Below are 16006 nucleotides of genomic sequence, written 5' to 3' on the forward strand. Positions count from 1 at the left end.
CTGGGTCTTGACTCAGACTTGAACCCCAGAACTAGGTGAAGACATGATGTGGCTACAGGACTAGGCGAGGCTTGGGGTCTTGGCCGAACCAGAACACAGAGACATAGAGCCAGGACCCCTCCTTAGGAACAGGACGGGGCCAGGGTCTACACAGAGTCAGGACCCCTCCTAGGGAGCAGGATGTGGGGCCAGGATTCATACATAGAACACAGAGAGACAGTTCTCAACACAAGGTAGCAGCAGACAGCCAGACCTACCTAGTGAAGGCAAAGACACAGAGACAGTTCCAAACAACAATAGACAGTTCCTTATCTAGACACAGCAAGGCTCCAGTCTTGCTCTGACAGTAGAACTTGACAGCAATACAGGCCAGGATGCAGGCAAAGACTTCAGGATGAAGGTGAAGGGAACAGTCCAGCAAATGAAGCTGAACCCAGGAGCTATTTATGTAGCCAGCCCAAAATGAGAATCAGGTGCCTCAATTAGAGCACCGAACAGAACAAGGGAAAAGTAGAAAATCTGAAATAAGGAAGAATGCAGACTTTACAGACCGGACCATGACAGAAAGGGTGTGCTGTAATTCGAAAGGTGTTCAGAGGAGGTTCCCCAAAGTGATCCCAACAGTGAGAGGGTAAATGTATGAGGAGCGTTTGATGGCTATGGACCTGTACTCGCTGGAGTTTAGAAGAATGGTGGGTGCGGTGGGGGGTTCTCATTAAAATCTCTCGTATTGTAAAGGGCCAAGAAGCTAGATGGAGTGCATTTGGAGAGGGTGTTTCCTGTGGTGGGAAAGTCCCTGACCAGAAGGTGCTGATCCTTTGGAATTAATTGTCACAGACTACTGTGGAGGACAAATCATTGTAAATTCTTAAAGCAGATGTTGATATGTTTTTGATCTGTAAAGGTGTCAAAGGTTATGTGGAAAATAGGGTTGAGGGGGATAATAAATCAGCCATTAAAGAATGAGGAACAGACTCAATGGGCTGAATGGACTCAGGTTTAACAGGTCCAGATTCAGAAGTGGGAACACTGCATTTGGAATTATCTCTGGCTCACCGACATCCATCAGATAACCCTGAGCTGAAGATGTAATGAGCTCCAAACAGACTCTGGTGTTACTGCTTCACCTCCTCACATAGCAGGTAAAGGATATTATGTGATATTCCTCCTTGTCAGTGAGACATTTCAAAGTTCAAAATTCAAATTAAATTTATTGCCAAATATGTGCTTGTCACCAAATATGATCCTGATTAGAAAGGACATACAACAAATCTAAATTAATGGGAAGATAGAGGACTGGGTTGCTTTTAAAAATCTACAGAGAGCAGCTAAAAAATCATTAGAAGGGAAAAGATGAAATATGAAAGCAAGCTAGGAAATAATATCAAAGTGGATAGTAAAAAAAATTTCAAGTACATTAAAAATAAAAGAGAAATGAGAGTGGAAATAGGACCGTTGGAAAATGAGGTAGGAGAAATGATAACGGGGCAAGGGGATGGCTGATGAACTAAATGAGTATTTTGCATCAGTCTTCACTGTGGAAAACACTAGCAGTATGCCTGACTTTGAGGTGTGTGAAGGAAGAGAAGTGGGTGCAGTTACTATTACAAGAGAGAATGTGCTTAAAAAGCTGAATGACCTAAAGGTACATAAGTCTCCTGGACCAGATGAACTGCACTCTAGGGTTCTGAAAGGGTTAGTGTTAGAGATTGTAGTGGCATTAGAAATGAACTTTCAAAAATCATTGGACTCTGGCATGGTGCCAGAGGACTAGAAAATGACAAATGTCACTCCACTCTTTAAGAAAGGAGAAAGTCAGCAGAAAGGAAATTACAGACCAGGTAGCCTGACCAGTTAGTGGTTGGGAAGATGTTAGAGTCAGTTGCTAAGGATGAGGTGATGGAGTACTTGGTGACACATGACAAGATAGGATAAAGTCAGCATGGTTTCCTTCAGGGAAAATCTTGCCTGACAAACCTGTTATAATTCTTTGAGGAGATTACATGTAGGATAGATAAAGGGGATACAATGGATTTTCAGAAGGCCTTTAACAAGGTACCACATATGAGGCTGCTTACCAAGGTAAGAGCCCATGGTGTTACAGGGAAGTTACAGACGTGGTTAGAGCATTGGCTGATTAGAAGAGGGCAGCGAGTGAGAATAAAAGGATTCTTGTCTGGTTGGCTGCCAGTGACTAGCGGTGTTCCACAGGGGTGAGTTTTGGGACCACTTCTTTTTATACTTTATATAAATGATTTAGATGATGGAATCATTAGTTGCCAAGTTTGCAAATGATACAAAGATTGGTGGAGGGGCAGGTAGTGTTGCTGAAACAGGTAGGATGCAGATGGATTTACACAGATTGGGAGAATGGGCAAGAAAGTGGCAATTGAAATACAATGTTAGAAAATGTGTGGTCATACACTTCAGTAGTAGAAGTAAATGTGCGGTCTAAGGATGTTTCCCATGGTGGGAGAGTCTAGGATAAGAGATTGATAGGTTCTTGATTGTACATGGCGTCATAGGTTACGGGGGAAGGCTGTGAATGTGTTGAGGTGGAGAAAAAAATTATCAGCCATGATTGAATGGTGGAGCAGACTCGATAGGCCAGATGGCCTAATTCTGCACCTATGTCTTATAGATTATGACAATAATGCAATTCACTTTCTCTCATTTTCAAGACCCTTTATTGTACATTCATAGGTTACAGTCACAGATCAGTACTAAGAAAAGTCACACGCTCCATTTGCAGATTCACACCCTGATGACCGATGCAAGCTGCAATAATTTGCAGCTCACTCATTTTATTCAGGACCCAAGTTTACTTCCATTGTTCATTCTCCTTTAAGATCTTTGTATAGTGACAGGAAATATTCATGATGTGTGCCTTTCTCAGTCCAGTTCTAAAAAATATGTCATGAAAGGTCAGTAATCATGCACCTTATCAAATTTGAAAGTACATTCACTTACTTTGTTATCAAAGTTTGTTTATGTCACCATATCCTACCTTGAGATTCATTTTCTTGCAGTAGATCAAATAAATACAACAGATCAGATACTGATCAAGTAATGGCGACAGGGTTCATACCCGGGAGTGGTCCGAGAGTGAGAATCGGGCTGAAGTTTGGACCATTTAAGCGCTGGGTCAGATTGAAGAGGTCAGAGTGTTGAGGCTGGAAGTGAGGCAAGGGCAAGTCTGCAATGCCAGCTGCAGTGATGCCTGGCTTTGTGATTATGGTCTTGCACCATTTACTCGGCTTAGGGATGAACTGTGGCAGTTGCCTGCTCCGGCAGCATTGATGTCTGGCTTTGTGTCGTTCATAAGCCCCTGGTTCTGAATGATATTTGCTTGCTTTTCTTTTGTTTGTGAGATATATTCTGTGCATTAGGTGTTTGATGGTCTTTTTTTTGGTGGGTTCTTTTGGGGTTTCTTTGTGTTGTGGCTGCTGGTAAAGTGACGGATCTCAAGATTGTATAGTGTATACATGCCTCGATAATAAATGTGATTTTAACATTGAACTTTGCATATGGTTACTATTAGAATACCCCTGAGCTCTGGGGGCATTTTTTTGGCAGACCTTTAGGTGCGGGGCATGTAGTCCAGGAGCGCTGCTCCCCTCACTGGAGGATCTCGACTGGGATCCCATCAAGTCAAATGGCCTCATTGCTTGTCAGGCTTCTGATGGCATCATGTACCTCTTTCATACTGGAAGCTTCCCCCATGTCTTCTTGCACAGGTCTCTCTTGCTTAGCATTTCAAAACAGAGATGCTTATTAGCATTTGCTTAGTAATTTCTGGTTCAGGAGTACTGTCTTGAAGGTTTTCCCTCCATTGTTCATTGATATCCTTCCATTACTTTAGCAATTTATATCCATCCTTTGAGTGCAGTGGTTTTAATCTGCAGTAACTTGGTCTATAGACTTCTTTGGTGGCAATGAAGACACCTCTCGTGTCACTAGAGTCTGACGGTCTCAGGATTTCCAGGGCTTTCTCAGCCCACCAAGAATTCTTTCACTCCCGCACCTTGTGCTGGACGTTTGATTTGGCTCTGGAGAAAGCTTCCCCTTTAGGCTTGCTGCTGATGTCATTCTGCTTGGCACAAAACGTTTTCCTTTTTTTGGAGATAAGTTGCTCTATCTCCATGTCGTTATCAACAACCCAATCCCGATCTTTTCTGGAATTTTCCCATGGATATTTTTGCAGATATTGAGGATGCTGGATTTAGTCTTGGCATGATCTGCTTCTTATAAACCCTGGTCTTTTTCATGAGTCAGAAGGACATCAGAATTTTTCATGAGTCTGATGATGAGTATTGTAGGAAAAGCAGTTGAGCTCAGGGCATCGATCAACACCTGGAATAATGTTATTGCAGCCATTAGTGAGACTGGGATAGGACTGGCAGCTCAATATTCTGGAGTTCCATTGTTTTCATTCCTTCAGAGCAGGAGGGATTAAATGAGGAGGTGTGGCTTTACATGTCAAGGAAAATGTCATGGCAGTCCTAACAAAGTCCTAACGAGAGACGATGCGATACTTATCTGCTGTTAGTGAACGATGCAGGGCAGGGGACAGCAATTTATGTAGGGGAATAGTTTGCATCTGGCCATCGGTTTCAAAGTATACAGAAAGATATGATCTAGTACACAGGTTGATTTTCTAAATCGGAGAAAGGCCATTTTTGTTGGTATCAGAGGATTCAAGGATAGCCAAAGTTGTTACGATATTTAAAAACTGCTCTAAAAATAATCCAAGAAATTATAGGTCTATGATCCTGACATCAATAGTGGGAAAGTAATTAGAAGATATTCTACAGAGCTGGAAGCATGAGTATTTGAATAGACGTGGACTGATTAGCTTTAGTCAGTGTGGCCTCGTGCATGGTAGGACGTACCTAAACAATCTTATAGAATTTTGCTAGGAAGTTACCAGGAAAGTTGATGAAGGCAAGGCAGTCGATGTTGTTACATGGACTTTAGCAAAGCATTTGACAAGGTCCCACATGGGGAGTTCATCAAGAAGGTTCATTTGATCGACGTTCAAGATGAGGTAGTAAACTGTATCAGGTCTTGGCTTTGTGGGAGAAGTGAGAGAGTGGTATTGATGGTTGCATCTCTGACTGAAGGTCTATGACTCATGGAATGGCACAGGTATCAGTACTGGGCAGTTGATGTTTGTCACTTAAGTCAAAAATCTGGATGACAGTGTGGTTCACTGGATCAGCAAATTTGCAGATGACACTAAGATTGGGGGGGGGGGGGGTTGGTAATGGACACCTGGGAAGACTATCCTCGCTTATAGCAGGTTGTGAACCAGCTGGATAAATGGGTTGAAGAATAGAAGATGGAATTTAATGCAGACAAGTGTGAGGTATTGCACTTTGGTTGAACCAACCAGAGTAGGTTATACACAGTGAAAGGTAGGGCACTGAGGAGTATGGTAGAACAAAAGGATCTGGGAGTAAAGGTCCATAATTCATTGAAAATGCCATCACAGTTTGATAGGGTCATAATAAAGCTTTCGGCACATTGGACATTATAGGTTAAAAAAATCAAAATATTGAGTACAGGAGATGGGATGTTATGTTGAAGTTTTATAAGAAATTGGTAAGGCCTAATTTGGAGTATTGTGTACTCATGATGATAAGATTGTGCTCAGCACATATGGTGAATAGTCATCCATTTGACATTATTCAGAACCTGACATTACTTTCCATTGGTCAGTGTCCTTATGACCTTCGTGCAGTGACAGCAATTGTGCTCAAAGTGAATAACATTGCGGTATTTTTCTGTGTAATAATATTCCTGAATACAAAAGGAAAAATATGTGTCTATCCGAAATGAATTCCGCAAATGATAGAAATACTCAACAGGTCAGCCAACAACTACAGTACAAGGAGAGTAACAAAGCTATTAATTCAGGTCAACATTTTCAATAAAATCATTCCATTGGCATGTCTTCGTCTGGAGGTTATTTGATTCCTTCTCCAAAAATTTCCAGCTATTGACACCTTTAGGAGAATCTTGGACCCTGAATTCACGAGTGAAGGAACTTTCTAAATAGAATGAATGGCTGCACTTTTCATTGAAAACTGAACTTTATGAAGAAGAATTTTCATTAATATGTTTATAATTGTTTATTGAAATAACCAACAGTGAAGGCAGTAATTTGAATCTAACAGAACAGATTTACTGTTTCCTGGTGTATATGAAAAATAAACTATTCTCAGGCTTCAAGCGGGCACACATATTGATTATAACCAACGCTTCAATAACAAAATCTATCATCTTCTTCAGAGATGTTGATTCCAGTACCTGAATGGGAGGCCAAGAGGAGATGTCATCATGATAAAATAATTTTGAGCAGTTTATGATCATAAAAAGGTTAAAAATTTATGCTGGGTTTATGCAAGATAACTAGAGAAGATGTCATAATATTAAGATCAGTGTGGGTGAAGGGTTGCAAGTGGAATTCTATTAAACAAAGCCAGTATCTTGAAGCATGACAAGATTGTTTTCATTTCAACTTCATTAAGTCAATGTTTTAATGACAAGATATTAATTCTGTATGGAAGTTCTACAAAGACAATTAATCTTGGTGCAATACTCCCCCACGGTCAGTGTAATTGGGATCATTCTCTTTTTCTCATGGACCGGACTGTGAGGATCTGATTGATCACGTCTCTGCAAAGGCAAAAGTGAAACTATCAGATTGATTGACACAGGGAACCATGCATTACTGTCTGGTTCTATGCGCCTGTGATGTTGCACTCATTGCACTGATGCATACACAAGGCTGACCCCTGATATTTTGGGCTTGGCTTATCGGTATCCAGTAGATTGGAGGGAGACCTGCAAGGGACAGACTTCACACGTGAGGTACCATCAGCTTCACTGATGAGTAGTCAGATGGATGGTTGACAGTACTATGAGGAACAAGGAATTCCACTGATCCTCACACCCAAACGTCATCTGAAAAATTCAAGGCCAGTATCGTTTAAATGAAAAACGTAGCCAATATAACTGGGAGTTCTCTTAATGAAACAATAGTGAGTGATCATTGTGTGCATTTGAGTAGTTGGAAGGCATCTGATTTGAAAGCAGCATCTCCATTACTTCAAAGTTCAAAATATATTTATTATCAAAGTAGATATGTCTTCATATATTGCCTGGAGATATATTTTCATGTGGGCATTCACAGTAGAACAAAGAAATACAGTAGAGTCAATGAAAAAAATTGCACCCAATCAAAAGACTGACCAACAACCAATGTGCAAAGAAGACAGAGTGCAAAAAAATTCAATATTTTTCATATATTATTTATCCTGAAAATGAGTTTTTAAATCCTTCAAAGTGAGTCTGAGTCCATGGGTTGTGGAATTAGTTCAGAGTTGAGGTGAGTGAAGTTATCCACCTTAGTCCAGGAGTCTGACAATTGAAAGGCATTAACTAATCCTGAACCTGGATGAGTGGGACGTAAGGTGACTGCACCTCCTATGCAACGGTATTCGTGAGAAGTGAGCCTGGATGTTGGGGGTCCCTGATGATGGGCGTAGCTTTTCTGTGGCAGCTTTCCTTGTAAATGTGTTTGTCCAGTGGTGTGGTGGCCTTTCCCTGTCATGGACTGGGTTGTTTCCACCACTCATAGAAGATAGAACATTTCTGCAGAGTACAGGGCCTTTTAACCTCCTTTAAGATCAATCTAATCCTTTCCTTCTGTAACTCTCCAATCCTCCACGTGCCCACCTGAGAGATTATATACATGTAAATGCATATTCCATCACTCTTGGCAAGGCTTTCCATGCACCCTGCAAAGATCCTGCCTCTGATACCCCATCCATACTATCCCCAATCACTTTGAAATTATTCCCCATGCTTTAGCCATTTCTGCCCTGAGATATACTTTGGACAGCCACTTGATCTATGCCTCTGATAATTTTGTACATCTCTATCATGTTGTCGCTCACCCTCCTGTGCTCCATTTCTGAATTGTCTTCAGATCCTCAAGAATTATGCTTTGACGTTTGGTTTTCTCATAATAGACCTAATCGTATCTGCATCCACCACCGTTGCTGTCACCCATTCCACGCACTCCCCACTTTCTGAGTAAAAAACTGACCCTTGACATCTCCTCTGCACCTACTCCCCGACACTTTAAACCTGTGTCCTTTCGTGGCAACCATTTCAGACCTGGGAAAAAGCCTCTGACTATCCACACAATCAATGCCTCTCATCATCTTATACACCTCTATCAGGTCACCTCTCATCCTCCTTCGCTCCAAGGAGGAAAGGCCGAGTTCACTCAAACTATTCTCATTAAGGCATGCTCCCCAATCCAGGCAACATCGTTGTAAATCTCCTCTGCACCCTTTCTATGGTTTCTACATCCTTCCTGTAGTGAGGTGACCAGAACTGAGCACAGTACTCCAAGTGGGGTTTGGCCAGGGTCCTATATATAACCCCTGCCCCTGCTTTAATTCCTCAGTCACACATTTATCCTCCATCTCATTCTACTCCTATTCTCACTGACGCATGGCACAGGCAGCAATCCCGAGATTACTACCTTTGCGATCCTGCTTCTCAACTTCCTTCCTAACTCTTTGTAGGCTCTTTTCAGGACCTCTTCCCTTTTCCTACCTATGTCTTTGGTATCAATGTGTACCATGACCTCTAGCTGTTCTCCCATCCTCTGCAGGATAATCCGGACACTGGCACCGGGGAGGCAAACTACCATCCGAGTTTCTTTCCTGCGTCCACAGTTCATGTCGTGTTTATGGTTGTTGTCAGAGCTGGTTCCTGTAGAAAGGCATTCAGCAGTTTTCTTCAAAGTCCTTCCCACTCTGCTGAACCTGCTCAAACAGTGGGACATCCCAATTGTTGCAGGGATCTGCCCACAACCAGAAACTCAGCAGACCAGGTGACCAGAAAACCAGATCAGCAGACCAGAAAAATAGCCAGTTGACATTTTGGATGCGACCCTTCAATGGGAAGGTTCAAAACCACCAGTGGGACTTCTAATGTCTGAAAGGTCACTGCCCACTCTCACCTGAATAATTTTAATTTTAAATTTAATTGTATTTAGAGATATAGCACATTAAGAGGCCCATCTGACCCAACAAGAATCAACTGCCTAATTAACCTTTCTTTTCTTTCTCAATCATTTTATTGATTTAAAAAAAGTGTGTATACAAACAGGAGGAGAATATCTCTAGTATATATGTCAATAGCAGTACATACTGAAGGTAAATTAAGCAGTACTGGAATCACACATAGTGTTGATCTACAAAGTATATATTTGATATAGGATGTATAATTCTCCTCTTATCAACTTATGAAGAAAGGAAGGACTATTATTAAATTTTTATATAAAAGAATAGAGAAAAAGAAAACACTATTCTAAACAAAAAAATAAAGACTGGGCAGTCCTTCCTGAGAGAAAAACCAAGAGAAGAGAGACTCTCTGATCAAATCCATAGTTCTGAAAAAATAGCTGGAAGAGAATCAGTACAAAAATCAGATCATATGAAAATATTGCACAAAGAGTCACCAGATTTCTTCAAATTTAAAAGATATATCCAATGTCCTTCTTCTTATTTTCTCTAGACTTAAACAGAACATGATAGATGAAAGCCAATAGAAGGCAGTAGGAGGATTAGGGTCCTTCCATTTAAGTAAAATGGCTCTCCTAGCCAATAAAGTTGAAAAGGCTATCATCTGCTGAGTGGAAGCAGGAATATATCCTGCTTCCGATGAAATAATCCCAAAAATAGCTGTAAATAAGTTTGGTTGTAAATCCAGATACAGCACTTTAGATAAGGTTTTAAAAACATCTTTCCAAAAATTCTCCAACTTTATGCATGTGAGTTAATGTGGCCACTTGAGTATTACAATTATCACAAATAGGATTAATATTGGGAAAAATATGGGCTAATTTATCGTTTGACATATGTGCCTGATACACTACCTTGAACTGTATCAAGGAATGATGGGCACAAATAGATGAAGTATTTACCAGAGGAAAAATTTTACTCCATTGATTATCTGAAAGTAACTCTTGAAATCCTAATTTCCAGGCAGCTTTAGTTTTACCGTTAGATATCATTTGTAAATTCAATAACCATATATTAATTGTAGCTATTGATCCTTTTTCGAGTGGTTTAACCTGGAAGAGGATATCTGTTATATTAGATGGAGAAGCGGATGGATAAGTTGGAAGCAAAGTGTGTAAAAAATTCCTAATTTGTAAATATCTAAAAAAGTGTACATTGGATAAATCAAATTTATCCGCTAGCTGAGTAGAAGACATTAAACAATCCCCAATAAACAGATCCAAAAAAGTTATTATTCCTTTGGTTTTCCAAATTAAAAAAGCTTGATCTAAAATTGATGTTTTTAAAAAAAGTTATGATATATTTTAATAGAAAGGACAAAATTATTTAATTCAAAAAATCTGTAAAACTGAAACCAAATTCTTAATATATGTTTAATAATAGGATTGAGATCTTGTCTACCAGACTTAGAGAGCAGAAAAGGAAGAGGAGCTTCCAGTAAAGAGGCCAATGAATACCCCTTCACCGAGTTTTTCTCCAATTGCACCCACAAAGGACAGTCATATATGTCTGCATAATGAATCGAATGGGTAATATATCAAATATTCATTGCCCAGTAATACATACTACTTATGTTTTTTAATTTCTGTAATAAAGGTTTACTCAATCTAGGATTTTTATTGTTCCAAATATAAGATAAAATTTTAGAGTCTATTCTGTCAAAAAAATGTTTAGGAACAAATGAAGGAAATGCTTGAAATTTATATAAGAATTTTGGTAGAACCATCATTTTAATAGCATTAATTTGACCAATTAATGATAGCATCATAGGAGACCATTTAGAAAGTGTTTGTTGGGTATGATCAATTAATGGGTGTAACGTTCTCGCTCGGGTGTAACGAACCTGAATTAAATGTCGAGTTAAACCGGAGTCAATGAAAACAAGGTCGCAGTAAGATTAACCATTTACTGTTCACTCTTCACATTAACGTATGGTGAAAACTGTTGATAAAACAATACAAGATTGGTACAGTGTTTGTTCCCTTCTAAATATCACATTTACATCATGAATACTTGCAAAGGTAAAACTACAATAACTACATTACATTAAAGTGCAGCATACAGTCAGAATCTACCTGCTCCATTGACTGCTTTAAATACACTTCAACACAAACTATCCTGACTCTTTAACTAACGAACACATAAACCTTATCGACCATTGTTACTTTTAACAGAATCGGCGTTAACATTTTAATTCAACATATCGATTATCTCATGACTTACAGTGTTGCTTTCACTGTGTCTTTGGTGCATAGAGAACAAACTGCTCACACTGTGGTGCCACATGTGAGCACCCCCCACCCTTGCTTTTATCCCGAACCGGTATTTTCCCACAAGATGCGGTGAAACCGGATGTGACGTCATCGCAGCCGCGATATATTACAGACAAATGAATTTACTTAAACAATCCTAACTTTAACTAAAAAATGCTAATAAATTACTAAGCGAAAATATTATAAACTAAATAACTGCCATAAAGGCAGCACAATGGGAGAAAATTATATTTATACAGATCTTTAAAATTCTTAGCAACTTTAATACCAAGATAAGTAAATTGATTTTAGCAATGCTAAAATGTAATTGCTCATACTGATCCAAATGATTATTAATAGGAAAGATTCACTTTTGTATAAATTTAACTTATATTCAGAAAAACCACTAAATTCAGAGAATATGGATAACATAGAAGGAATAGATTTCTTAGGATCTGAAATGTAGACTAACAAGTCAGTCTGCATACAACAAAACCTCATGCATTTTATCCCCTCTCTTAATACGCTGAATACTATTGGAATTCCGAAGAGCAATAGCAAGAGGTTCTAGAGCCAATTTAAATAACAAAGGACTAAGAGGACAGTCCTGCCAGTTACCTCTGATAGTCTAAAATAGGGAGATTTTTGATTGTTAGTTATAACCACAGCCACAGGAGCTTGATAGATCAATTTGATCCAGGAACTGAAACCCGGACCAAAATTAAATCTTTCTAAAATTTCAAATAAATAAAACAACTCCACTCTATCAGAGGCTTTATCTGCATCAAGGGAAACAACACATTCAAGTTCTTTGGATGGAGAGGAATAAATAATGTTCAATAGTCTCTGAATATTAAAGTATGAATATCTATGCTCAATAAATCCAGTTTGATCGTTAGACATAACTTTAGGTTAAAAATTCTCGATACTGTTAGCCAAAATTTTAGAAAGAATTTTAGAATGCACATTTAGTAAAGAAATTGGTCTATAAGAGGCACATTCAGATAAATCATTTCCATTTTTAGGAATTAGTGAAATTAATGCCTCATAAAAAGTTTTTGGGAGAGTCCCAGATGATTTAGAATCAGTGAAAACTTGACATAAATGAGGAGTAAGTATCTCAGTAAAAGTCTTAAATAATTCCACTGTATATCCATCTGGTCCCAGATCCTTACCTGATTGAACAGAGAATGTAGCCCTTGTTATTTCCTCCTGTTTAATAGGTGCATCTAATGTATTCCCATCTTGAGTTGAAATTTTAGATATATTCAGCATTTGCAAAAATCTATTCATAGAAGTAGTATTGCCTGAAATGTCAGATTTATAAAGGTAAGAGTAGAAATCCATAAATACCTTATTAACTTCCTGACCATCTGATGTTTCACTTCTATCAGCTCTTTGTATTTTCAAAATCTGTCTTCTAGCCATATCTGCTTTTAATTGAGCAGCCAACAATTCACCTGACTGATCTCCATGTAGATAAGACTGACCTTTAGATTTAAGAAGTTGCTGCTCAATGGGAAAAGTCAAAAGCAGATCATGCTGTGTTTGAAGTTCCACCCTTTCCTTATGAAGGTCTTCACTAGGTGTTACTGAATAAACTTTATCTATTTCCTTAATCATGTTAGTAATCACTAAAAGTTCCACTTTGGTTTTCATTCTTAAACCTACTGAATATGAAATTATCTGTCCCCTAAGAAAAGATTTCATCGTATCCCAAATAACCAAATTTGACATTCCCTCAGTTGTACTTAATTCAAAAAATAAATACATTTGTTTTTTAATAAAACTTACAAAATCTAAGTCCTGCCATAATGTAGTATTAAATCTCCACTGAGAAGAATTTAAGATATTTTCAGGAAATCTAAATGTTAATTTCATGGTGCGTTGTCTGACAACGTGATGACATCATATGTGCAATCAGCAACAAAGGGCACCAATTGTGTGTCCAGCAAAAAATAATCAATTCTTGAGTATTTATGATAGACATGCAAAAAGAAAGAAAAATCCCTTTCTTCAGGATGTATGAATCTCCAGATATCAACCAAACCATATTCCAATAAAAAAGAGTTAATACAAGTTGCAGCCTTAATAGGAAGCAGCGGACTGGTTGATGACTTATCAATTTAAGGATTTAAATAACAATTGAAGTCAACACCCATAATCGACTTGTGTTCAGTTAAATTTGTCAATGCAGAAAATAGTTTCTTAAAAAATTCAGGACTATCTATATTAAGTGCATAAACACATACTAGACCACCTTTTGACCACATAACAGACCAGTAAAAATTAAATCAGTAACAGTATTAAAATGTATGAAAGGTACTTTAGATGTAATAAAAATAGATACCCCTTTAATATTAGTTACTGATAAAGAATGAAATTGATAACCTCTCCAAAATTTAAAAAAATGGTTTTCATCTTCCCTATCAATATGGGTCTCCCGTGCAAAAATAATATCAGCCTGAAGTGTTTTTAATTTCTTAAAGATCTTCTTCCGCTTAATAGGTTGGTTCATACCATGCAAATTCCAAGGTATTATATTAATTTTATTAATATCCATGCTTAAATTTTAATATAAGATGTTGTAAAGTACATTATTGCATAAGCACAAATTAAATATACCAGGAAAAACAGAGCATGAACTCGATCAAAGATTTAAAAAAATGTAACATGATTGTCAGAAAAACCTCTCAAGATTACCCAGTCGGAAAGCACCTGATCTAGTAAACCCACCCCCTCCCCCCAAAGCAAGAAAACCGTCTAATAGGCGGACAGCATGCTAAACTATTATCCCCTATCCCCTGTTTCCGATTGGCAGGCTTTTCTCAGACAGTTATGTATTAGCTCAAGACAAAACAGAAAAAAATGAAGTAAACAATTTCAAATATTTTGATATTATGTCTAATAAAGGTTAGAACCTAACTAACAACAGCCATCTTAAATTTGTCTAAGATAAGTTAGTCATATATTTAAAAAAGCATAAATCCAACCAATTAATGTGTTATGACTAGTGCTGGCCACTTACAAGTCAATAAAAAAGTAGGTAAATATGTGTACATTAAATCCAAAACTATATTAAGTATTAAAGTTTTTCCCATTTCAACAACTCCCAGCTAAGGATTAATGGTTCAAATTGCTTGTGAGATGGCTTTGAACTCCATTATAAATCTCCAACCCTCTTCTGGAGAGTCGATCCATTTGGAGTGATCATAAGGTGGGGAGATTCTCAGATGATCTGGGAAGCGCAAAGAAGGACGACAATTATATTTATAAAGTTCATCCATCACTTCATGATATTTAACTCTTTCAACATAAACCTCTGGAGCAAAATCTTCAATTATACGAATGGCTGCCCCATTAAAGATTAGCTTCCCTCGCTTCCTTGCGTCTCGGAGAATCGCTTCTTTAGTTGTAATATAATTCAGGTATATGGCGAGGTTTCATCTCAGGTGAAGGCTTTGGATGGAGAGAACAGTGGGCTCTATCTATCATCGGAGGGACTTCAAGTATCTCACTAAAAAGTGAGTGTAACATATCTGTAAAATATTTTAATGGCTCACCAGTTTCCGTATTTTCAGGCAAAGCCAGGATGCATAACTTCATCCTGCAGCTTCTACTTTCCAGATCAACAATTTTCTTCTGAATTCTCGATACTTCTGAAGTAGTTTCATTAATTTTCTTTTCCATAGCCGATATCTTTAATTTTTGTTCTTTAATAACTTGATTCATTGCCGCCTGTTCTGTTTTAATTCTGCTGGTAGACTTCTTGAGCGCCTCGAATTGGATTTCCAGGTTGCCACAAGATTCCTGAACGACAGAGGTAAGTTTTTCAAACCTTTCATTAGCCTTCACCAGGCTATCAATCTTAGTATTCATGTCTTACATTAAAGAGAGCATTCTTTCTGAAGTAAGGACTTCCGCTGATTGCTCTGTTGGGTCGGTTTCAGCAATAGTTTTTCCAGCTTTTATTTTGATCCCTGCCAGCATAATTAAATCATAAAACGTTCTGTAAAAGTAATAAATCTTCAAACTTTAAATGGATCTAGCAGTGTGAGGTAGGTTATCAAAGTTAGGAGCAGCGCACGCGCATCCTACTCCATGGACTGTCAACGGGAGTCTCCCCTAATTAACCTACTGTGGGTCCTGGGAATGTGGGAGGAAACTGGAGCACCCAGAGGAAACCCACATAGTCATGAAGAGATTGTATCAGCTCCTTACAGACAGTAGTGGGAATTGAACCTGAGTCACTGGTGCAGTAATAGTGTTACATTAATGGCTACATGTGAAAAGTAACTTCAGCAGAGCACAGACTGTTCAAACCCATCAGGTGCTTCCCTGATGTTGACCATTCCTGACGCTGGCTCTGCCATTTGAATGCTGCAAGTTGGCTGCAGAGATCCCTGTGGCAGACTGCACAGACACACACCCGCCTCTCTGAGGGGCAGGGTACAGAGCACAGGTGGGGCTTATGATGGGAGAAAACTGTAGGCGTGGTCCTCCTTGTGAGTAGGGTTTGGTTGCGTTGTCCAGGTTTGTTCTGGAGGCTGAGTTTTCTGAGCCTTAGATATCAGAGGTGTTCCCATGGGTAGGTCTTGTTCAAATGGAATGGATTTCAATGTTCAAAATAAATTTAGCATCAAAGTA

The sequence above is a fragment of the Hemitrygon akajei genome, chromosome 27 (genome assembly GCF_048418815.1).
Source record: "Hemitrygon akajei chromosome 27, sHemAka1.3, whole genome shotgun sequence".
NCBI classification, from domain to species: domain Eukaryota; kingdom Metazoa; phylum Chordata; class Chondrichthyes; order Myliobatiformes; family Dasyatidae; genus Hemitrygon; species Hemitrygon akajei.